We start from the raw sequence: 27,294 nt of genomic DNA on the forward strand, positions 1-27,294 counted from the left end.
ACAATTTTGTGTGCTGAAACCACTCATAGGCACACCAAGTAAAATAGATATTTAAAACATCTCCAGTCACAGATATAAACATGATTCCTATTGCCATAACCAAAATTACATACAAAATAGTCGTCAGCACCTAGTACATAAATTTCTAAACTAAAAGAATCGATTTAACAAAAGGTATAAAACGAACGTTAGTAAATGTATAACAGTCTCGTTTGGTTTTGGAAATTATCTTTTTTGTTTTACTTTTCTCTCGCACTCTCATAAGCATTTAATTTCCATGGGTACATCGGAAAAATGTAATAGTTTCATTTTGACAATTCCTGAGTTGCCTAACTATTCTAATAATCGCATGGTCAGTTGAAATTATCATGGCTATCATTTAGATGATTCTTTAGAAAATTTTCTGCCCAAACAAGTATGTATATTGAGTTCCTTGCTGACACAAAATGTGCTTTAGAGTGTGTCGTAAGTCGACAAACATAACTATGCTTTTACAATATGTATTGTGCTATCAAACATAAATCAGCCCTTCCGTGACAAACATAGTTTAAGATAAGTACTAGAAGCATCCTCAAATGACACAAACGGATTCGAAATTTGTAATGTATATCAACTTACTTCAGGCTTCCTATAATATATGTTACGAAATGTCCTTAGACTTGCTCTAATGAATGAAACGAATTGACTCCAGACTTGTTTTAATCTATGTCATGAACTGACTCCAAACGTGTTGTATATATGCTATTAGCAATAATGAAGAACTGACTCGAGCCTTTTATTAAAATAAGTTCGTACGAATAACGCAGAACTGACACCAGACGTGTTGTAATGCATACTCTTAGGAACAATGAAGTAAAGAGATTTATATCATGTTTGTCCACTTCAACCGCAAGTGCGCAAGTATGACGAAAAATCTTGGCACGTCATGGCCACACACCCACCACCTCAAACAAATAATATAAACAATATAAATCCATGCATATATTGTTAACTTTCCTGACATGTATTGGCTGCATTTGCAGGTAATAACGTTCATTGCGTTTTACAGTTTCATACCTAGCTCTTGAGGCATTGTAAGGGATGGAATATACCGGGCATAAACTAATTCTTAAAATGCTTATACTTGTATCTAATCTTTTATTGCGTCACACATATTACGAGCAAAATATATATGAAGGACATATTTGTATTTTCTAAATAGGAATGTCGTATAGGCGCAAGAGGGAAAACTTCCAGCTGTTTGCTGTGTGTGTATGAATATTCAACTTATCAAATTATAATTTAAAATAAAATAATGAAACAAGGCTTTAATGAACATAAATTGTGCCAAGTTTAACGTGTGCTGATTACATTATAAGCTTTTGGTTGAATATACATGTTTATATCTTGCGAACCATGATGAAACAATTCATTTTAAAGACAGTCAATTATGCCAATGCCAGGTTAAAAAGACCGTGCTTACGTCTGGTTATGTGATCTCATATTTTATAATCCAAGTGTGGCATTGATGCCATTACCTCCAAAAAGATCTATGTGCACATTCATTGAAATAAGCAGTTTCCTCCTTAGTATGACTACATCTCGTTTACATGGCTATGAGAAAGGAAAATATTTTATTGCAACACAGTTAAAGTTGATTTTTCCTTTTCACCGACATTATATGGCGACTTCATGTTTATTTCCTTTTGTACTACAAGTGCCATGTAATGGAGCCATAATGCTAATTTACAGTTTTGTCCATTATGTCAAACTCATCCGAAGTGTGTTGGGGTTTTTCTTTTTTCCTTTCCCCTATTAAGACATTCTCTCGAATGTTCATTTTTATCTCCAAATACATTGTTAAAGTTGTGTTCCATCAACAATTGGTTCCTCTCATCTGAAGTTTTATATGTGTGTCCTTTACGTTGCATTATGACATAGGTTTGTGTCTTGATATAATTGTAAAGGTATCAATCACTTATTATCGATCAGGAACATGATCCGGATATATTCTATTTGTTTCGTATTAATATTGGTGAAACCCAATGATAAAGCCACACAGGTCCCAATATCTGATCTTGTGAAAAGTTAGGTCCTTATGAGAAAAAGGAGACCCTCTGATGAATCGGATATTCAAAAGTTGTCAATGAGCTATAAAGTTCTCACTCCGCAGTCATATCGACATAAGGCTATTCGCCTGAGAAATATTAAAACTAAATCATGTATAAGTTTTGATAACATTTTTCAAATATAATCCGTCCAAAGCCTGTGAATTAGCAAAAACCAAACTTCACTAGTCATTACTTTACTTGTCCCTAGAAAGAACTTAAGGTATGACATAAATACAAAGAAAATAGACATAAACCTTGATATTAGAGGTCAGACTCTCTTGCCTAAGCATGAAAATCCGTTTCGAGCTAAATTTTATAGTACTTCTATAATTCACAAGAAAATAAATGACTAAAGCTACATCATTAACACTCCCTAGAGGTGGAAACCAAAACATTATGATCATAAAGTAATACAAAGGTGGAAACTATGGAATGAAATCTAACTGTAGTGACATTGATATAACCAATCTTGCGAATTTAGAAATATGGCTATATACTTTCACGTCTACAACCAGAAGAACAGAGTAACCTAAAACAGTTAGTACATGAATATGAGCACTTTTCTCCGGATGTTTCAAAACGAAAAAACAAAATATATCATACAATTGAAATTGTAGCTTCTCAACTAAGGCAATTTGAAGAAAAGAAATTAAATACTGACATGAGAATGATTTTATAGGACTAATTAAGCGTAACTGGCGTTCATCCATGTCCACTGTGTATTGTGGTTCCTGAACCAGCTACTGACAGCTGACCTGTACAAGTTACGGTCAAGGCTATGTTTGAATTCCCTGTGCCTATCAGCAAAGAGCACATGATGTAAACTCTTCGGTATGGCTGTATATTCTGTGAAATTTTGTTTAAATGTTAGCCAAATGTTAAAGAGGTCTTTTGGCACAAATGATGTAAGGGTTGATGGAGGATCTATTCACAGAGATGAAAAAGGTTTGGATCACTAAGTGTCATACGGTTGTGAAACATTAAACAGGGACTAGAAAAATCAAGGAATAGTTGACTTTGACATTAGTTTCGCAACATAAGTGCATTTTAGTTCAGATACTCCTCCGATATGTGCCGACCCCTTATGTTCGATGTTTGCAACCAAGATGAAAAACGAACTCGGAGCTTGCTCAGATGGAGTTTGATGCTGCAGGATATACAAATTTATACACATTGACACACAAACACACACATATATATATATATATATATATATATATATATATATATATATATATATATATATATATATATATATATATATATATATATATATATATGTGTGTGTGTGTGTGTGTGTGTATATATATATGTGTGTCTGTGTGTGTGTGTGTCTGTGTGTGTGTGTGAGTGCGTGCATGTGGTTATCGTTCATAAAATAAAAGCACATGATTAATATTGTGTTTGACATGACGTTCAAAGTCCCTAAGAAGTTAATTGTAAACATGAAACGCGTCAGCAAGAAGTTTACACATTGCCGGTTATTCGGGTTATTGTTAATATGATAATACATTTTTGAAATATCATCAATTGTTCGAAGACTGAATTTATTCATTCCATACATGTTTAGTTTAGCGTTCTGCCAGATTCATAAAGAACTAATAAATGTTTCATCTGACTGACTCCTTACCTTAGAAACGTTTTAACAATGAATGCCAGACAAAATTCGTTCAATCGATTTTTAAATTTTTCTCGATGCCAGAAATGTTATCACATAAATTATGGAAAACATACGAAACCCAGCAATTCTCCAGGGCAAAATATGATGATCTAACTTAATACACGCAATGAATGCTGTTGTAATGGTCTTAATATCTGGATTATTTTCAAGTCATTTCGATACATTTTGGCCAAAAGGACAAAACTAAACATCATGCCTTTTCGGTACTAATAGTTTTAGATATGTGTCAAATTAATAATACATGTAACGACTTTTATCTCGCTCGTTTCAAACGTTTAGCAGGTGAGTACTAGATAATTTTATCCATTCAAGATTTTAAAAAGTTCGCTAAACTAACTTTGTGTCTTCCAAACAAACTGTTTGTATCTTAGTTTATCATAGTTTGAGATACCTATATATTTAGTTCTCGACGAAACATAGATTTTCTTTAGCAAAAATACAGAGTTTCAGTACATTGATACACTCTACATGAAATTATCTTATTGCCATCAAATTCTTTAATGAAGCTCCATATTTCCCTAATAAGACGTGCATTGCTAAATAAATATATTGATAGATAGATAGATTTATATATATATATATATATATATATATATATATATATATATATATATATATATATATATATATATATATGGATAGATAGATAGAGAGAGAGAGGACGAAAGGAGAAGGGGAGGGAGAGAGAGATTAGATTATTTCTTTCATCCTTCAGTTCAGAACCTCGCCCAAGCTAGCTTTCAGTCCAGCACCTCCTGATCCTGGCTTTGATAAAAAGAAAATGAAACAATGTAATAACATGATATCACACATGGACCTAACGAATATAAATAACATATACAAACTGAGATAAACTATCATGAATTTAACGAGATGCCTCCATATGTCGTAGAAAATGCGGTAAGTATTTACCTTATCACCCGGTACTTCTGGGATTAATATATTTAACAAGATGGGAGGTGGACTTTAACATTATCGAAAGAGCCAGATGCAGAGGGAGAGACAGTGCGAGAAGAATTTATAGAAACGTTGCCTCCGTTTCAAAATTCGAATATAAATATTATAACGATTTCAATATGAGGCCTATACAAATGTCAAGTGTTGTTTGATTCGAAGCATGAGTTTCATCTTTCAGCAGAAATGTGTTACATGCCCCCAACAATTTTATTACATAATTGTGAACATTGCTGACACTGTACGATAAAGTATAATCAAGCAACACAAGAATCAATTCTCTTCATAACACGACAAACACGAAGAATGACTAGTATACAAAATCTCGATCCATGAAACAAAAATCGTGAATACGAGAGACCGAAGCAAATTTTACCTACATGAAATTTCGTTTTCCTTCTCAAGAACGGAATCGATGTTCATTGTCTTTGCTCACATTAGCTTCTCCATTAAAATAATATATTTATCATTTCAACAGTTAAAAACTGAGTAGATATTCAAGCCAATCTAGTTTGTTTGTTTCAAAATCTTGATTCGCAAAGAGATCAGTCAATCGAACGGAATTTGTTTCATGAATCCGATAACCAACACCATTCTCGATGGCTATCGCAGCAAGTAACATTAATTGAATTACTTGAAAGAATGTGGACTGCAACGTGACACCTGGGTGTGTCGGCATCATGATCGCTGACCCATGCACCTAGGTCGCACCTTGGGTTGTCCGAGACGAGGACAATTCATATCATCCAATACAAAAGAGTGCATCAATTTCCTGGATCCCTTTGTCCAGATCAGTTGGGTAAAACACTGATAGAAATATTCTTGATGGGCCTATTAGTACCTGATGCAGTTGTTTTGTAGATGCTGACTCCTTTGGAGACGCAAGTACCATCTCCTGTGGAAACCCACACTGGCGCAGATGGTGCAAAGGCGGTATACATGAGCTCTCGATACATTTTGAGTTTAAAAGCATATTCATTATTATGCTTCAGTGCACTGTTACCCTTGAAATTAGGCATTTGTGTTGAAGAGTACAAGCGACAAGCCACCTATGCATCAATGTGGCCCTGGCTTCTTTGGTGGCGGCGCTATTATTTATGCTGGGCCATCTTCCAGGTTTATCCCATAGGCTGCCCTATCCCGTCATATGGTTGGAATTCTTAGCACGGAAAGCAAGGACACAAATGAAGCCTTTAAAGCCGCGTACGTTTAAGCATAGAGAATCATGGCAGTTGGTAATGTAAAATAAGTTTGGTTGCTCTCGTTCGGATGCACCACAAGGCTTTCAAAACATGTGGAGTTTTACATTCAGTAACGTAAACGAAAGTATCTCTGTCCCGGACACCTGCGTCTATATATGGTCATGAAGAAATAAAACATATATAAGAATGATAGAAGACAAAACGTTACGTTATTATTTCACAACGTAGCCGAAAAATATTGAAGAGAATATCCAAACCAACGATCCTAGGTAAATGGCACACAAAGCTAATTCTACACGAGAAAAAGTTTATATAAGTCACAAACTTGTACATCCCTCGACGACAAATGTTGCATCAATTTATTATTGTATGCTTAACTCTATAACGTTTCGAAGGAATATCTTTGCCTTTTATCATTGATAGCTCTTTGTTTAGCACAGATAGAATATCTTTGCCTTGATCATTGATTGGTGATTGCATTTTGTTTAGCTAAACAGTGACCGAACGTTTAGTTCAAATTAAAACTAAAGAAACTAAAAATCTGATATAAATAATATTTTAGCTTGCTAGAAGAAGCGGTGTGCTTAGTTGTCATCATCATAACGTTGAAAAAGCCCTGATAAAAGTGGCTTTTTTTCACGTTAGCAGATGTATAATTCTAAACAGAAAATGCCACAATTTTGGATGAAATTCCCCACCACCCGAAAAGGTCAGATATGTTAATGGATTCATTCAAAATGTATAATGAATACAGTGCAAATTTGGAATGGCGTACGCGTGAAGTATTTACATCAGACTAGATCGTAAGAAATCATGTGAAAGGACATACCGATGAAAAACTAGACAAATGTGAAGAATGGTGTAAGTTTCAGATTTTGTCTTTAATGCCGTATAGAAATCTTACATTGACCGTCTTCAACAAATAAAACTGTAATGTGCTATCATAGCAACAAATCTGAAAATGAAAAGTTGTCATGTTACAATGCTAATGGAATATAGTTAGATTGAAAATCGATGAGCTAGCCTCACTGAGTAATAACCTCAATTTCATAAAGCTTCTTGTTAACATCATGTTCTTCTTTCGCTTTTGTTTTAACTTTAAAACTGCAAGTGAAGGATACTTACCTATTCCTATGTGAGATTTATATAAAGTTGTCATATTTATTAAATTTAGTTTTGTCTGATAATGTAGTTTTCATTCTAACAATATAATTATGTTACCTTTTTTACACATATTTTAATATTCTTGTTTACTCTTTGGAAGCTGATTGAGTGTCACTAAAGGAACAAATGGATATAATTTAAGTATGTGAATTGAGACATACATACATAAGTACATACATACATAAATACATACATACATACATACATACATACATACATACATACATACATACATACATACATACACGAGCGGTGCATATGTTAGAGGTGTATGTATATCAATACATGCATACAACTTTTTTTGTAAGATCAACATTATGTAACTGTAAACCAATGCCTGAGGAAAATTATCAGGACAGTTGCAGATGTATCTGGTATTGTAATCGTTGACAGTTTCTCATTTATAATTAAATTGATGTTAAGACAATTTACCTGGAATTATAATCAATACTGATGCACAACTGACTACCTTTTGAAACTGTTTGCAATTGTCAAGTGCATTTGCATATATCAGCATGCAAGAAGATAGCACATACCCTTGTTGCAAGTTTACATTTCTCTATTTTTGCAATGTTTCCACTTTGAATCCAATTCTAATAATATTAAATTTTAGTAAAAAAAATAAATGATTATATTTCTACATAATGACTGTATTGTTTATGTCGGTTTAATACATATTAATGATGTGTTCAAATATTTGTAATCTGTAGTGTTCATGCTCAGTTGTAGTATATTTTATTGTAAACTATATCCACTTACTGTCTACTTTGATTGGCGAAATAAACCAAAATACAGATTTTCTCCAGCCTTAAAGTAATAATCCACTACTGTCATCGCTGTTATGAAATTGTGAATGTTTAATTTGTATTCTGCATGCAGTTGATTGTGAAACGTGTGCTATTTTTGTCATTCAATAAAGGGGAAAGGACATGTTTACTATTGTGTGTATTTGGCAGTTCGCCTTACCACTAGACGGAACTCAAGTTAATGTTTTCAGAATTATTCTATATTGGGCCATATTCATGTAAACCTGTTTTTGAATTTTTGTTCCCAATACCTATCAATAGAATTCATCACCGCAGATTCGGTAGCTGCAATTCAGTTGGATTCCAGTGAATATCCAACACCCAAAAGAAGCAAAGGTTTCTCCATCCATTACGACAGTTTGAAGTTCATAAAACATAATAGCTAGGTAGACTCTTGACATCAAATCATTAAATATAGCATAGTAGTCTCATACAGAAATGTTTGATACTAACCGTTGACACTACAATACACTGGAGAGATCGGTCAAAGGTAAATTTTGAGCTGTCTATCTTTTCCGTTTTATTTCGCCTTAAGCAACTGTCAACAGCACAAGAGCAAATAGCAGTCATCCTGATTTGTCAACCAAGCACGTAAATATTTCAAAATTTTAAAGTAAATTGCAAGCTGCAATTTAGCGAGTAAATAATAACAAACATGCAATAGGCCACGTGTAGCACAATTTTATTTGGTTAAATCTGAATCGAGATAGTGGTGAAGTTTGACAAAGTCAATGGCACTCAGTGCAAACTCTCCGAACTTTGTCTTAATATTATCATATGTTCAAGGAGATCCGTGCGGATGATATGTTCATTTGTTGAATGTGAGAGAGAGATAGACATAATAAGAGATATAGCAATGTATTTGCCATAACCGGGGGCTATTAGAGAACAAATTCAAATAATAACCGTTCGCGACATATGTCATGACCATGTTTTATTTTAGGTTGTTTTTATTTTATTTTGCAAATATTAAATTAGAAAATCATTCGAAAATGAATTAGATCTGTGGATGTTAATGAGACTATCTTGTATTTGATTAGCTGATCCCCTTACCACTTATGACGCAAAATCTCAGATATGGTACCTATCGAAGATCAAGCTTATGAATGAACAAATGAGTGGCCAAAAATACCACATTTCTTATAAGACTTTAAACACACTTTGAATATACGCCTACATGATTCCGATCAAAGTATACGTTCGATATTGAACGAGGATCATATATGCTACTGAGGTGAAGATATATCTGCTTGGATGAATTTGTAGATACTCTCGTACCTGTATTTTTCATGCAGCTTTGAGTAAACATAATCAATAGACAGTAATTATAAAAATGTCAAGATAGTTTAATTAAGAGCAAGATCTGCACATATTAATCTAATTCAGCTCAGGTAGATCTGGTTCTCAAATCGTATTTAGTAACATATTTTTTACGTCAAAATGCCATAAAAAAGGCAATGGGAGTAAAATGTGACAAATGATGACGTGTGATATTTTGACTCTATTTGACATAGTTTCCAACCTTGATTCAAAAATCACTGAGACATGTAAACAACTTTCTATTTTTGTTTTATTCTCGAGTAAAATGATTGGTTTTTATCAAGGTCATACTGGGAGTACGTGGTTTCAAATTATAAACAGCCACATTTCGCAATTCTGTGTTTTCCTAAATTGCGCTGTAGTTAGATTCATTAGTGGTGTTTAGAGAGAGATTTTTAAGTTTGGACTTAAAAAACACTGATATTAAGGTGTTCCTTTTCCTGTGACCAGTTTGGAGTTACATTTTAAGCTTTATACAAATCATTTCAATTCTAAAAGATTAGTTATTTTTCCTGGAAATATTTGAATGCTCATACATAATCATTGGAAAAAAAAATTTCTGAATTTTTTCGGAAATTCAAACACGGGAATATTATTGTTTGTGAATCAACAAAGAACTGTAGACACAACACCACATTAAAGACTACATTATACGTCATTGGCTTCCATTTTGGATCTTTTGTCTGGACTCGAACTCATATTTCATTGAAACATTTGATTCTTAAAACCGTAAGTTCTTATTTTTTTCATTTTACAGCGTTTTTCAAGGGAAATAAATTATTTGTTAAAGATTGTTGTTTTCACTCTTTCTTTGGTTAATGTTTGCTAGAGCCTAAACACGTAATGTAAGAACTAACCTATGACAAGCCATCCTCAGCGAGAACGAAGTATCATTGTTTAAGATTGTTCATAGATATTGTTTTCTGACCCGAATTAAGTATTGTCCTTCCAGCATTTATCGTTGCATTGGGAATGGAGTCTTGACGTCATTATATCCAATCCTAGTATCCACCAATACATTCTTATACTTTCAAAAGGAAAGTCATCAAGAAATATATCCGTAAAGCAGCTTGGATTTCTCGCCTGTTTGACGGAGCCTGGAGCCCCATTATATGCTCTTACTTAAATTTGTATTTGCTAACCGTAAGCTTAGTCAAACAATGAATAGTCCAGATTAGCATCAAGCCAACCACACATCCAAATTGCTGATTATCCTTAGCAAAATGTGTGGAACGTTTGTATTATTCCCATCAGTGTCTTTCGCGCAAAACTGTATGGTCCAGTTCAATCAAATTTCTGAGTAACGTCACATTTCGTCCATACGGTTTTCTATAGAATTAGTCAGGTATATTTGTCTGCAGTTCATCAGGGTATGATTCAGTTTTATAAGACATGGTTGTATTAATTTTGCTAACAAAATACTGCAAGTCATAGTTTCTACGGCAAATAATTGACCTTTTGTACCTCTGACAAGGGCCCAACTGCAAACACGTTCGTCATAACCGACTTTCGCTAAAACGGCCAGATTGCAAAGCTTAGACAGGGCTTTTTTCCATATGTGACCATAAAGTCACAATCATCTTTATATGGCTATGCTTCTATGACTTGTGTACTACTTAACACAAAGCTTTTTGTAACGGTCTCATCAACATCAGCAAACAACAAAATTACGATGCATGGTGATTAAAACATTAAAGTTAAGTATCAACGGCAGCTTACAATTTCAGTTTAGAAATATTCATCCCAAACTGTCAAAGATCAGAATTAAGGACACAACTTTACATGGGTTAGCTTACTCTCTTTATTTGTAACAATATATAATAATGATAAGATAAGAGTTCTTTATTTCAGACTTCTAAGTCCATACCTCTTAATTAAAATATAATTATAAAGTAAAAACGTTGCAAACATAAAAGAACATATATATCATGCATACAAGTATACAGATACATCTACGACAATTATCTGTGCCATGCATTATTAAGAATGAAATCAAATGGCACATTTAAAGCGTAATTTGTTCCATCTACTAATACTATGAGAATTTAAATGAATGTCACAGTTACAAAGAGATTTCAAAATACAGTTCTTACTTACAGATATTTTTTTCATCATTGAGAAAACATACTTTCTCATTACTTCATCAAAACTGAATACATTATAATTTACAAACATGTTGGAGGCACTGTTCCACTTAGGAAGACCTAATAGAAAACGAAGACTATTATTATGACCAAAAACTAGTTTAATTTTCATACATTCACTAAAGTTTGTCCACAGAGAAGCACAATACATAGTGCAGCAATACGATTTGAATAATCTAATTTTGATATTCAATGAGCAATTCTTAAATTTACGTAGAAGTATGTTTCTTCGAGTACACAAAAATCGGGAATGTCTGATCATATCTTCATTATCCGACCGATTGGATTTCAAAATATGACCCGAATAGGTATAACTGTTGACATATGTAATGGCGTTGCAGTTAAGATGTACAGGGGGAGGGGATGATAATTTTAAAGAAGTTGGCTGAAAAACCATGCATACTGATCTTTTTTGTATTATTGATGATATCGTTCTCAAATACGTATTGGTCTCATATCTTTAATAATTTCCTTCAACCTGTGATAGAAGGACTTATCAATGACTTATCATCCGCAAAACTAAAATTGTTAGGAAACAACGCATCTGGCGGCAGGCATAACCCCACGTAACACTGACCGAGCTTACGATTTAAATTCTCTCTCTCTCTCTCTCTCTCTCTCTCTCTCTCTCTCTCTATATATATATATATATATATATATATATATATATATATATATATATATATATATATATATATATATATATATATATATATGTGTGTGTGTGTGTGTGTGTGTGTGTGTGTGTGTATGCATCCAGCACTTTCCATGTAACCACTGGGGTGAAGCAGGGGGTATGCTTTCCCCTTTGTTATTAAATAACAAAGCGGAAAGAATACCCCCTGACTCAGCCCACTGGTTACATGGAAAGCGCTGGATATTGCCCTTTCCAATCGCACACAATACAACCGTTTGCCATATCAGTTAACTAAAATATGAACTACGTAGACAAGTATTTAAGTATCAATCAACTTTTTAAAGAGCGACCAGTGATTGACCAATTGAAATGCCTTCCTAGCGTCAAAAAAGCATGCCATAGCTGCCATGTTGTACATAATAGCTAACAGTTTCCTTAAAGGCATATATGCATAAATCTGTTGAATGCTGCTTTTTTAAAACCAAACTGATTATCGGAGATTGTGACTTCACATCTTTGCAGTATGATGCATTCAAATATTTTTGAAATAATGGTCATAAGAGCTATACGTTTGTAGTTATTTTTGTCCTCCAGATTACCAATTTTACTCTTTACAAGCGGTATAATTGTAACGTTTGTGAAATCATCTGGTACAAAGTGATGTAAAAACATGCAATTAAATAAAATCATCAATAGCACATGAAGTCTAGTATTTGAAAATTTAAAATGTTCCACACATAAAAAATCTAATTCTGGACATTTACCAACTTTTTGTCTTGTAATTGCACTTAGGATCTCAGATAATGTGATTACCTCAATACGAGCGGAAGGGGTATTCAGTGCTGAAAGCAGATGCTTCTTATTCGATTCATTTTTAACACTATTGAGTAAGTCTTCAAAATGATTTTTCCACATGTTGCATATATTATTATTTTGACCATGGTTTCCATCAATGCAGATTGATAGTTTATTGGAAGTTGTCGTAGCATTTTGTTTAAATTGCTCCCAGAATTCACGTTAGTCGACCTTTTCAAATTTTTTGTGCTAGCGAGTCTGCTCTATGTTTTACTTCCTCCATCTTACATAATCTAAGATTATAGATAAATTGTGCTCTTGTTTGACGCATTTGGTTACTGAGAAGGCCCTGACGAGGTTTGCCATTATCACGCCACATAAGGAAAGCATTTCGTGGAAATTCCTTTTAGTTCTTTGACACAGTCATTCCAGCTTGGTATAACCAGGTGACCGCGTTTAGATTTACAAGTCAAGCTATTACCAGAGTTCGACAAAGCTTTTACTATATCAGTGTATATACCATTTATCTGTTTCATAGTCATTACAGATCGCAACACAATGTGGGATCTCAATCTTGCTTAATAAGAATGCATATGTCTGAGTATAATTTAGTTTTTCGTCAGAAGTAAGGTCTGACCAACTGATGTTGCATTTCAAGTCTAAGAGTTCATTGGGGCAATAATCAAATCTGGGAAGTAAATCAGTCTTGATAGACATCAAAGTAGGACGATGGTCAGACCCTACTAGGGTGTGAAGTATTCTCATGTCACTTATTGCGAAATGAGCAGATTGTGAAAAGATGATAAAAAAGACACAGGAAGGCTAAATTAAGCAATACAAACTTTCCTGTACAGCTAATCAAATTAGCTATCACAAGAAATGTACAATTTGTTTTGTATCATTATATTTTTATTTATCATTAGCGATCTCTTTTCTAAACTAAAGTTAATAACACAGTCATTATGCTCTTGGTATAACGATCAGGAAAACTTAACTCCGCCATACTCATTTTCTGCTCTAATATACAAGTCCTGATCATTTTAAAATAATTCGCAAAACATACTGCATAAATCAGATTACAAACTTAAGCTCAGGTTGTGAACTCAGTTGATAGGAAATTGGATATATTGCACAGTCAACGAGTTAAAATTGAATAAAATCAGATTACACCAGTCTTTTTCTGTGGTTATTATATGATACTTCATTATAAGCTATGCAACTAATAAATGCCTTCGCATAAAAACGAAGAAGATACGTCATAGTTGGAGAACTATTGAATGGCACGTGAAAACCAGTTATAGAATGACTATACATTCTATAAATGTTTTTATACACGAAGGAGAAAATTATTACAAATTATGTCTGCATCTAGATACTGATGAATTTAGGTTGCTTAAAGGGTTACGGTCATGAGTGATAGAAGATGTGACTTAGGAAAGTAATAAAAATACAAATCGCCATAATGTCACTACTGCATCCAAGAATTTTTAGCTAACATAGTTTTACTGGTTATTTTAGAGTGCATTTAATTTCTAGATATATATCATTAAGGTTTTCAACTTTGGACAAGAAGACCTAAGCGGTCACACCAGATATTGACTGCGTCATGCATAAGTGACACCCATATCTTGTTTCCTTCTCAGATAATTATATTACAGGCACAGTGTTCAAATCATGCTTTGATGTGCTGACTCCCGATGGAGAATCATAAAGAGTTGAGAGTCATAATCAAGCGTCATTACCGTAAATTTGCGTCCCACTCAATCACATTAAAATCACCATTTAGAATTATTAACCATTGCTGATAATGTATATGTAGTTTTATGAACCATAAAAACTCCTATAACCTTTTCCATAATAAAACTTGATACTAAAATTATCATACATTAATATACAGTTAACTAGATTAGATATGTAAAGAAGCTGTTCAAGTTTGGGTGGGGAAAACATGATGTGGTGAAGCCCCACTGTTGTTTGTATGCTTCGAAATGTTGGATCTTTTTGTTAGCTTTTGCTAACCTTTTTGTTAGCTTTTGATATAGGAGAGATAAGATCATAGAATAAATGCTATTATTGTTATTGCCATTCTACTGCAAATTACTAGAAACCTTATATATAAACTAATAGTCTTCGAAACATTCCATTGCGGCAATTCTAGAGGAGGTTTACGGATTTCAGTTTTTGTACAAGCAAAGTTAGTGTATGTTCATACAAGAATTCGATCATCATAAGGAAACCAAAAATATCATATATTAATCTCGAACTCCGTCAAAACATGTCAATGTTCTGACTTTGGGGATACCCTATTTGTTCCTACTCTTGTGGATATCCATGGGTTATTATTGCCGGGGGCGGATGTGGGAGATAAGCACCCACTTCCCTTGGAAATCCCCCAATCGCTTGCTTATGATAGAGCCTCTGACAACAAATCCAGCTCAAGTCTTCACAAGTAGCGGAATCTGTTTAAACTGACTGGAGAAGGAACGACAAGCGAGTTTATTGCGCCTCAATACCAGACGCTTCGGGCAGATTGGTCTCATTAACCTTGTGTGGTCGACCATCTAGGAGAAGGTAAACTCCGATTTCAAACCTTCGCTGTCTTGCGACTATACCCTCTCAAGGGAAAGGCCAAGGGAGTAAACCCCAACAGAAAATCCGGAGACGGAGTCCCTAAGGCGACTTGGCATTTCTCTCAGTCTCATCTCGGCAACTCCTACGACGTAACTGGTGCCATGACGTATGGGTTTGTCCTTCCCCTTGGATCCATCAGCTACGTGGAGATGGGGAATCAGCTGCATGGGCAATAGCTGATTCTCCATATTACCTTGCCCAGGCTTGTGCCCTGGAGATGACACACCAGCATCGCCCAACAGCGTCGACACAACATGGGAATCAGCAGTTTACCGGTTATAATACACCGCTAGATTGGCGAAGACTCATACGCCAGGGATTGCTTCCGACGGTGGGAGAGTCCAACAGGTCTCACTGGACAGCTAAGGGCCGCCTCAAGCCTGGCAGCCTCCAGAAAATAAGATGCAGTCTCACCACATATGGCCTGCCTTGCTGGGTACGTAAGGCTTAAGGTACGATGGTATCTGACAAGCGGACTGCAACTACTGCACTAAACAATAACAAAAGAAAACCTACAAGGAAACCTTCAGTCCTCAAGCTAGGCACCTGGAATGTCCGAACCATGCTGACTGGGCTCGCAGATAATCTCCAGACAATCAGCGATGTTCGAAAGACATCAGTCATCAACGACGAACCTGCAAAACTCCAGGTCGACATTGCTTCACTACAGGAAAGAGCGCCGACGAAGCCTGAGAGTTTGGCCTTGGATTCGCCATCAGGAACGCTCTGTGGGGATGATAGAACCCTGCCAACAAGGAAACGGAAGACTGATATCCCTCTGCCTCTACACCACAAGCGGGTTCGTCAACTTGATCAGTCTTTACGCTCCCACTCTAAGCGCCACCTTATATACCAAGGATAAGTTTAACGGCGAGTTGGACTCGCTCATCGAAAAAATTCCCAAGGAAGAGAACTTGATATTACTGGGCGACTTCAACGTTAGAGTGGGTGTCGACCATGACCTTTTGCCTTCCCGTCTTGGCAAGTTTGACACTGGGAAGATGAATGAGAACGGGCCGCGTCTCCTACAGATGTGCTCGTACCACGACGTCAGCATCACCAATTCAGAGAAAAGCCACAACATAAAGTGTCTTGGAGGCATGCCCGGTCCAAACACTGGCACTCGCTGGACTTGATCATTACAAGACGGTCTGCCAAGAAGTGTGTGCTTCTTATACGTACCTTCCACAGCACTGTGACACCGACCGCTCACTGGTGTGCTGAAAAATTAAGCTTCAGCCTAAAAAGATCCACCGCTCTAGGCAAGAGGGTAAACCACGCATTGATGTGAGCAAAACGTCATATTCAGACAAGGCTGAAGAATTCACCTATACCATTTCCAAGACGTTTGATTCAGAACCTCCCAACGGCTGTGCCAAAGAGAGATGGGATTACATCAGAGAGACTATGTACAGCACAGCCACACGGATCTTTGGTAAGAAGCAGTCAAAGAACAACAACTGGTTTGAGGCTAACTCCGTCGAACTCATGTCAGCCATAGAAGAGCTAACCTGGAATACAAATGATAACCCTGCCAGAAGACATTACAGGCACACAGGTTTACCAGAAGCAAAGTGCAGAGGTTATCACGGCAGTGCGCCAGTGAATGCTGGCTTCAGCTCTGTCAGAGCATCCAGTCACCAGCAGATATTGGAACCATCAGAAGTATATAAGATGACATCACGAAACCAATGTGTCCCACGAAGAAAGTGACAGCACCACTGATTTCGGCCGCAACAAGGGCAAACAGATGTAGCGTTGGGTAGAGTAATATTCTGAACTGTACTCCAGAGAGAACCACGTGACCAACGATGCCCTCAGCGCCATTGAAAACCTCCCTCTCATGTCTCAACTGGACGAGAAACCTACTGTAGCCGAACTAAAAAAAATCCTTAGGTAAAGCCCCAGGGAAGGATGGCGTCTTAGCAGAAGTAATCAAATGCGGCTGCAGCGTGCTGCTTACGCACATGCACGACCTCCTCTGCCGGTGATGTCATGAAGTTTCAGTGCCACAGGACATGAGAGATTCCAACATCGTAAGCCTGTATACGAACAAGGGCGACATAAGTGACTGCAACAACTACAGGGGCATATCCTTCTCAGCATCGTAGGTCACTCTGAACAGACAGCAGACGCTTGCTGACAAAGTGTATTCAGATTAGCAGTGCGGGTTCCACGCAGAGAAGTCCAAATCAACATGATCGTCTCCGACAGGCAACTGCAGAATAAATGCAGAGAACAACAAAGACCCCTCTTTCTGGCCTTTATAGACCTCACCAAGGCGTTCGATCCGGTCAGCAGAGACGGACTCTTCACAATCATGGCGAAGATTGAATGCCCTCCAAAGCTGCTAAGCATGATCCACTCCTACCACGATGACATGAAAGGCACAGTGCAGTACGATGGCTCAACGTCCGACCCCTTTGATATCCGCAGCGGAGTAAAACAGGGCTGCGTCCTTGCCCCCACGCTTCTTTGGCATCTTCTTCGCTTTCCTGCTCAAGCACGCCTTTGGGGCATCCACATAAGGGATCTACCTGCACACGCGAGCAGACGGTAGACTATTCAACCTAGCACGACTGAAGGCAAAGAGCAAAATGCGTGAAGCAACAACCAGGGACATGCACTTCGCAGACGATGCTGCTTTAGCCATTTCACACAGAAGCTGAGCTAGAGCAACTGATGGACCACTTTGCTAAAGAATGCGATGAGTTTGGGCTGACCATCAGCCTAACGAAAACAAACGTGATGGCTCAGGACGCGGACCCCATGCATCATCTTCAACAATTCCGAACTTGAGGTAGTCAGTCAGTTCACCTGCGTCGGCTCTACCATTACCAACAACCTCGCGGATTGAGCTCAACAAGCGGATTGGAAAGGCATCAACAACTCACTCCAGGTTGTCGCAGAGAGTGTGGAACAAACAGTACGCTGACCCTGAACACTAAGATCTCCGTGTACCGTGCCTGCGGACTAAGCACTCTCCTGTACGACAGTGAAACCTGGACTATGTATGCCTCACAAGAGAAAAGACTGAGCGCCTTTCATATGTGATGCCTCCGATGCATACTTAGGACCACCTGGAGCGATCAAGTAACAAAAAGCGAGGTGCTTGAGCACGCCAAGATTCCCAGCATTGTCACTCTCCTCTGCCAACGATGCATCAGATGGCTGGGCCATGTACGTCGGATGGAAGATGTTCGGATCTTCAACGACATTCTTTATTTGAAACTTTCCTCTGGAAAAAAGGTTGATCGTACTGCCACATCTCCACTTCAAGGATGTCTCCAAGCGCGACATGAAAGCCCTTGACATTGATATCAAGACCTGGGAAGAGCTTGCTCTAGACAGGTCCAGCTGGCTACATCCTCTGATCACTGGTCTGCAAGCCGGCGTGGACAAGCTACGCTGGCTAGCTGATGAAATGTGATCGCAGAGGAGTGTGTGATTTGGAATTTTTAACGTAGCTTTACCATTTTTCAGTGATATCGCTAAGATGTCTGCAGTGTGACAGTTTATAGTGATGTCTAGCAATGGGGCATCATGACGCAGACAAGTAGCATGATGTCCAACCCAGTCAGATTATCCTGATACCAGGCCGACCAGTCCTAACACTAACCTGTTAATGCTGAGCGTCAAGTGAGGTAGCTGTTAGTACCATTTTTGTAAGTCTTTGGAATGACTTGGCCGGGGATCGAACCCACGACCTTACGCATCCGAGGCGGACGCTCTAACCACTAGGCCACGGGAGCGATCGATCGCAGAGGGAGAAGATACAGTTCCAACCCACACCAGACTCAACCTTCAAGTACAGCAAGTGTAGCAAGGACTGACACTCCCGTGTTGGGCTACATAGCCACAGCAGACGCTGCACAACCACCAACCGGGATATCTCTGATGGATGCATTTCCATCGTCTCTCGAGACTAACGGATATGAATACACACACGGCCCATCCAAGATCTGGTTATATAAAGAACATTTTAAATGACTACTATGCAGCACTTAATGACAACGTGACATTAGTTGTCAGTGTAGTAGCCAACCCAGAGCAAATAGACAGTATGGGGTATCACAGGGCAGCGGAGACAGCTATATAGTAGTAGTAGGTACTAAATATACTTTTTTCTTGTACTGGAATTTATTATAATATATATTGTCCATCTTGGCAGTTAGAAAAATGTTGAAGACTACCTTGTAAATATTTGCAACAGTTTATAACCCTATAAACATATCTTGCATTTGATTCCAGAAGCTGAGTCTTCTCACACTTATCAATAAAATGAAAACTTTTCGATTTAGTTTTAATATACATCGCCTTAATGTGATAGTCAGTGGGCGATGAAAGCGTTTATTGTCTCCGAACGAGTGCCTCTTAATTTGATCTATTTTAATACGAACAATGTAAATATTCTTCCAAAGTACATGACAAATGAATCTGACAAAAAAATACTGATTCTAGAACTGTTCAGTATTATTTGATGGAGTTTAGGACGTCACCATCTTAACAACATCAACAATTATTGGCGAACAGTACATTCGATCTCAAACCAGAACAATACCCAGGTGTAACTGATGTCCTGTAGAGGCAAGAGGCCTTAAAAATAATGGTGATGGAGTATATCAGTGGCACGAAGTTGATAACAATTGATTTCGCGCCTTTAACCAAAACCGGTTTACCCTTGAGTTCAACGAAAGAAATAGGTAGAGAAAATACAACAATACAAACTGAAATGACGGCCAAAGCAGATTGTGTATTAAGCTTTTGCTTGTACAATAATGGACGCATGCCACAATTTCAAAAATGGCTAGCTTGAGTCTTCACAATCTGAAATGACATACTGGATAACATATAGCCACTCTTCACGATAACCGTTAATAGCCGTGGCTGTGGCAATAACAGGATTTATGTGAACTGTTTGGATTAATATATAAGGACCTACTACTATATTGTGTAACAGGGCATACAATAAGTCCCCGATAAAAAACGATACATGGCAGTATTTCTGGTCAATCCTTTGATTTATGATGTGTATCAGAAAGGTGTGTTTTCGCGCCCTTCTTGTGTGCAAAAAAACGTCAATGTCCTACCAGGACACATACGGCCCTGCTCTTGACGCAATGACCTGTTTTCCTTGCATTTTGTTAAGCAATGTTCTCTCCATAGCACTTAGGACCTTATGCTATATTATCTTAGGTCTACTTAGAGTGAAGCGCTCAACCAACAATTGTAGCAAACATGATTAGATATAGACTTGTCAGTTTTGGAAAGAAATGACATGAAACAGCAAGTACAAACGAAGATGGATACTCAAACGCAAGCGACAAAATTGATTCGCCAGTAGAACCGAATAGGTGTGCATCAACAGAACAATCCCAGAAGTGAAATAGGTCACACAGGTTAAGTAGAGTTGCTGCTGGTAAAAGAATTGCCAAGGTGATGTAGCAACTCATACCATCCCGTAGAATGGACCTGTTGGCGCGTATATTGGGGGAGCTCTCCGACTTTGACTACAAGGGGTTAAATTATTATCTTTTTCACTCTGTATTTTATACTAGAAAGTCCAAATTATTTGGTATACTTGTAGAGCTACATCTGTCTAACTTTCTATTTTAGAGTATCTTAAATGTCCATGGCGCTGCAGAACTCGGAAGTAGGCTACAAACTCCTGACGCGTAAATGAGGCGCCAGGGGTTAATGAGCTAACTTCCACAGAAGAAGCGATGACATACAGCGAGAATAGCTGTCAATCCACAATTAAAATTCGCATAATTAAAATATGTAATGGATGAGCAACCAGACATTAATAAAGAACATGACGGGAATCTGATACTTTATTTTAATCTCTGGATCATATATTCATATGTTCATTCATCTAGATTTTTAACCTGTACTTTGTAAATACAACGCATATATTGCTGTATCGACTGCTACGTCAGACAAGTAATGCAATTGTACAAGTTGTTTTCAAGTTTCAGATTTACGCGGATATTTTAGCTTTTGCAAGGTCACCTTATCTTGTGGTTTCAGTTTTACTTTAACTAGGAAAGAAATTAAAGTTTTACTATAGAGTTATTCAAGTTACGAATGTCTACTTGCAAGTAAGGTTTAATCAACCTACGCATATTTTATTTATTGCTTATTGCTCAAACCACCTTAAATTTCTTTCCAACGGAATTACAGTTTCCTTGAGGGTTATTTAGGTTCTTACAATAGCAGGTATATTTTTTCAAGTATTATTTTCTCAACATGTAAATATCTTAAAGTTATCCTGAAAACAATTCTTTGAACTTTTCATTTTATATATATTTTTTTAATTCAGAATTTCTCATTCTTACATATTCTTACATCACACATGCACCGCCAAACGGGAAATCCTTTTATCCGAATTTCTTATCAAAACCATTCATTTTCAGAACGTTGGAATGAAATTCCAGTAGCCCATAATGTAAAGTTAGATATATAATGATTTTTAAAGTCACTTACGTGTCATGAAAAGTCATGTAGACCATAATGTAAAGTTAGGATATTGTGATATTTGACAGCACAATATGCTCTACTCCTTATACTAGTTAATAGGTTCTCAGTTATTAAGATTGATCATCTGAGAACATTGTCTTGTAGAACCCGCGTATGTTTTTAACAAATCATCATAGTATCGTCATCTATTTATATAAAGTATGATTTAACGTAATGGTTATTATTGCAATCCTTCTTGTCTTATAACACCTTATTTCGATTAACAGATCGTGTATTATCAGACATCTGATTGATGTTGCATGTATATATATATTTGTTAGTTTATCTCTAGTATGCAATGAGTCAAGTTAAGTGCGAGGCTTAACAGGATTGCGCTGTCTCGCGATAATCATCCACCTGCATGGGGTGTACTGAGCTCCAGTCAGACCACAATTGTAAGATATGAATACATTAATGGGAGGGTAGATATCGGCAAAACAAATGACCCGGGCCAGTGAGCGAAGCAAGAAAACGCCCAGCAAGGATGTGGGTACGATCCGGCTTACTTACAATGCAAAATCGGTGGCAAATGCAGAACTAAAAAGATGGCATGACATAGGGAAGCCCATATGAACCAGACATTGAGAGAAACATCCCGCACCATATCTCACAATTAACGCTGATGTTCTAGCAAACTCTAACACATACTTAAGTACATACATAGCATTGACGCTCTGACTCATTAATATAATTGACCCTCTGACTCATTCATAGCATTGATCTTCTGACTCATTCATAGCATTGATCTTCTGACTCATTCATAGCATTGACTCTCTGACGCATTCATAGCATTGATCCTGTGATTAATTCATAGCATTGACTCTCTGACTCATTACCAGCATTGACCCTCTGATTCATGCTTATCATCGACCCTCGGACTCATTCATAGCATTGACCTTCTGACTCATTCATAGCATTGACTCTCTGACTTATTCATAGCATTGACCCTCTGACGCATTCATAGCATTGGCTCTCTTACGCATGCTGAACATTGCCTCTCTGAATCATCCATAGCACTGACCCTCTGATTCATGCATAGCATTGACCCTCTGACTCATTCATAGCATTTCCCTTGTGACTCATTCATAGGATTGACCCTCTGACTCATTCACAGCATTGCCCTCGGACTCATTCATAACATTGATACACTGACTCATTCATAACATTAACCCGCTGACTTATTCATAGCACTGACACTCTGACTCACACATAACATTGACCCTCTGACTCGTGATTAACATAGACCCTCTGACTCATTCATAGCATTGACTCTCTGACTCATGCTTAACATTGACTCTCTGACTCATCCATAGCACTGACTCTCTGACTCATGCTTAACACTGACCCTCTGACTCATCCACGCACTGACCCTCTGACCCATGCATAGCATTGACACTCTGACTAATTTATAGCATGGACCGTCTGACTCATTAACTTGTCTCAAGTCCCTTGCATTTACCGCGAGCAAAGTGCATGACATATCTTGAATAATTGTGTAACTGTAAAAAACAGAAAACAAAGAGCATAAATAACAGTTAGGAAGGGGCATTATATTTAATATTGACCGTTAACCATTGCATTGTGTTCCTGGGAGCGGGATTTGGGCTGGCGTTGAGCTTGCAAAGGAATTCAGAAACATCACTGCATGTTAACACTCAACGGTGGAAACATCTACCAAGATTGATTTTTTTTTCACCAGCAGCAAAACAATGTTTGTGTTTACAAGAAATGTAACGAGCGGAGGAAGATATATTGGCAGGGATGTTACATTTTTAATTAATGATGATGACAGATTCGATGTCCCTTCAGAAGCAGCTTTATGAATATGATATATATATATATATATATATATATATATATATATATATATATATATATATATATATATATATATATATATATATATATATATATCTGTGTGTATGTGGGTGTCAAGTTTTATGTTTTATGCAGGTCAGATAGAGAGACAATTTTGCATCAATTAATCCATCATAGAAACGGATCAAATCGGATGACTTGCAAATATTGTACATTTTCCTCTGTAATGTTTAATAAAGTTAATGTTATAAAGTGAGAAATTTTTAATAAATATTTTAATGTCTCAGCATTTGAACTTGGTTGATGATTACATCTCATATGTTCAAATTGTACTACACGCATATATTCACACATATTAATATATGAAACCAAAGTGGAAAGATAAAGGTTGTGGGACTTAAAGAATACTTTAAAGGTATCAAAAACAATTAACATGGATCATTAGATATTTGTTCATAAATACCGGGTGAGAGATGGATTGACTGTTTCACCAGTGTGCAGAATTATATTTTCCATTGGATGATTGTAACAGTTTTCCTAATGGCTACCATTTTTATCATATTTATGCAATTTATTTTCCTGAAAAATATGGGTTATTTTCGTCGATCTTATCTTTGACAGCAAAATAATGTTATCTATAGTCAACGCTAAATCGTGCCTTTCACAGCTTTGTTCTTTTATCTTTGATAGGTTACTTCAGCTATATACCTCTCCACATTGAAGACGTGCTAAGGGGTGCGTTATTAACTCTTCGCTCCATTATAATCAATTGCTTTCTAAAATCAGAAGCATAAGGAATGATGTGGTTAACAACTGACTGGAAACTATAGATGTATTTTTCTCATCAACAAACAATGTGGGTTAACGGGTTTATTATAATCTGCTGCAGTCTTATGTCGCTACGAATATGCAAGTTGAAGCTTGGAGTGGATAAGTAGATTATGTAACTTAAGGTAACTTCATGTATGTACATGTATCAGAAACATTCTGACTGACACATATTCAGCTATATTTTGTATGGAAATATCATTTATTCAAGGCCATTTATTGTCTCAGAAATATTTCTCTTCTCATTGATCTCTATCAGTTTGAAATATTTCACGACGATAGATATCAGAGATTCCCATTATATATTGTTACATGGAATTTAACGTTAACTTAGTAGGTGTCTGTCACGCACATTAACAGTGGAAATGATTTTAATGTCTCTCTAACTGTATCATATCAAATGCAAAGGAGCAGCTTGCCATATAAATTACTTACTTGTTGTATTAATTTTAAGGTCAGATGAAGCAACTTAAACTTTCGGAACAAGTTTCACCGGACTGAAAGATTTCCTCCACCCATGACTTGTTATTGGCGTTTGAATTGGTGAAAATGAGTAACATGATGACCTAACTTCATTTACACCAACATGGTATGCATTTTAAGTCAGAATAACATGTATTAAGACTGTTGGACCAACCATATTTCTTTTGTTTGTACGTCTCATATATAATTATGAGGACACTGAAATCGAATTAAAACAAGTATACGATTACTCAGATTGAAATACAAGTATAGATATACTTCTGCTTCTATTTTAAAGGTAAATCGTGTTAATTTAATACGTATTCTAGTGGGTTAAGCGCCATTTCTCAACGCAAGATAGGTTATACACGGCGTCCACTAAAACTGGTGGAGGAAGAACCCTGGCAAACACCAATAAGAACCACCTACCAACTGAATGATAATGGTAGTCCGATATTCGAGCCTCATGCGGACAGAGGTGAGATGACAGTGACGGGAAAAAGAGGGCGCCTTAGACCACACAAATGTTGTACTATATGTCACAGTGTTCGGACGATGAGAAATTTAAAATAAATACGTAGAGAAAATTAGAGAATTCTAGTTCGGTACATGTACTACTCCAATACAGCAAGTTGAAGACTAATTTTTGAAAATTTGACCAAACTGATTAAAGCTAGTCATCATTATAATCATGCCTTTTAGGAAGCCTAATAGCATATATCGAGCGTACAATGTACAACTACTAATAAATACCTATGAACCCACTGAAACATGTGCAACGTGAACGGGAAGGCTCGAAGGTATACCATTTTACATAAATCGATATGCACGGCTAATGCGGGTGATATACCCGATTCCCTTTATGTTATGGCTCTTCGCCAGACAGTCAGCTCAAAGGCTCTGATATATTTCAATCGTTCAACTTAAGAGGAAGATTAATTTCTTAGAACTTCAACAAGGGTAGTATGTCCCAAAAGTCAATATTTAGATAGGATCTGCGCTGGTCACCAATATTATGAAATTGTTTTAGATTATAATGCAATAATGTTGTAGCTACAGACGCGACAAACACAATCACGTTCTTTGATATCACGTGTTTATCTTTTAACTACTTCATGACATACTGCAAATGGTTAAGAACAAGAGACGACCTTGCAATCAACATTTGATTTGACTTGAAAATATGTTGAAATAAAGCGGCGAACATGAAAGGTATATTTTAGTCATGTATACACCATGACAATGTACAGGCAATGTATGACATGAAGTTATGATACGTGGGGCTCTTATTATTATGGTAATGGTTCACAATGAGTTATTGATTAGTATGTAGCGATTAATATTATCTAGTGACAACTACACCGGTCTCGTGCGTACGGACCCTGCCTTTCAGAGTAATGTTAGCGCGTGTCCAACTCGGGAAAAAAATATATACTAAAAATTTGAATAAACATTTTGTTGCATAGTTATGTTATTTATATTAGCACACTCAAGGCAATGGGGAATTATCCTTACGATTTTCATGTGTTGATAATAGTTGCTTTGTACAGTGTATAAGGTATACAAGGTTACTTTCTTTTCCTCTTCTCATTCGGATAACATTTCCCCTAAAATGGCCTAGAACGGTCTAGACGTAACCCATTTGTCTAGCAATATTCAACAATATTATATATGTGTCATTAGTTTGCAAGATTTCTCACAGTTTGTTTCTTCGAGGGGTGGGGCGGGGGCTCATTGCGGATCTGTTTGGGTTTTTCTTTTGTTGCGTTCCTGGTTAGATTCCGGAAAACGTTATTCTTCCGGGGGTGGGTTGTGGCAGTGTACATTTTGTTTTTTTATAATTTAATTCAGAAAATTCCGGAAACAAAATTCATTGGTGAAATAACAGTCACGTGACGGATATCATAGCTACGAATGTTCTCTCATGAACTATTTCAGTTGTGGGAAACGGCTTACATCACACGGCGTCTTCATCAATCGTGAAACTCATTCGGGAAATTCTAGTCTCTTTCTCCGATATGTCTTGGGTTTAGGGACATGTCAAAGAGATATCCCTTGCGTGACATTTGTATAGCAATCACTCATAATATCATAGTATATTTTGACTGTATGGTCTTAAATTAAGTAAAAGAAAAGAGTGATAACCAGCAAGTATTGTAATATTCATGAAATAATTTATTTGCCAAGAATACAAAGTATTGTGAATTAAATGCCAAATAGTCCTTGAAATTCTACCAAAAGTC

Source organism: Sinohyriopsis cumingii, chromosome 15 (assembly GCF_028554795.1).
Source record: "Sinohyriopsis cumingii isolate HCF-2022 chromosome 15, ASM2855479v2, whole genome shotgun sequence".
In the NCBI taxonomy this organism is placed as follows: Eukaryota; Metazoa; Mollusca; class Bivalvia; order Unionida; family Unionidae; genus Sinohyriopsis; species Sinohyriopsis cumingii.